Raw genomic sequence first — 599 nt, forward strand, 5'->3', positions numbered from 1 at the left:
GATAGGGCTATTTTAAGCAGTTTTGTTACATTTTCTAAATCTGCAAAAGAATCAGAACAATAAAAGAATGATCAAGGCTGGATTTCTTTTTTTTTTTTTAACAGGCAGGTCATCAGTTGGCTTATTGGCAAAACTCCATTCATTGTAATGGACCTACATGAATTTCCAGAAGTTGCAGATTTGGGCAACAGCTTCTTAAGTGTTTCAGAATTATTGTCTTTGATCTGGCACTGCCAACAGTACCAATTACAAGATGATTTCTGTGATGCTAATCTTCCCCTCCATAGATAAAGGGCAATAAGTGCTCTTTTGGGCCACTGGACAAATGATATTGGCCAAAATGAGCCAACATAAGATAGTAAAGTGAGATTCTGAATGTGCTAAAAATACACTGAGCCCTATATCAAATACAGATATGTTGTTTTTCAACTGAAATTCAGATGTTTTAAGTGCAATATTCAGTTGTGAAAGGGATGATATCTTCATTTGAAAAAAATTGAAGTCTCAGAGTTTGGACTCCTCTCCTTCTTCTTCATCTTCTTCCTGACAGTTCAGAAGAGGCAAAAAATAATTCCTGAAGTTCCATTTTGCCCTACCAG

This window comes from Taeniopygia guttata, chromosome 4 (assembly GCF_048771995.1).
Source record: "Taeniopygia guttata chromosome 4, bTaeGut7.mat, whole genome shotgun sequence".
In the NCBI taxonomy this organism is placed as follows: Eukaryota; Metazoa; Chordata; class Aves; order Passeriformes; family Estrildidae; genus Taeniopygia; species Taeniopygia guttata.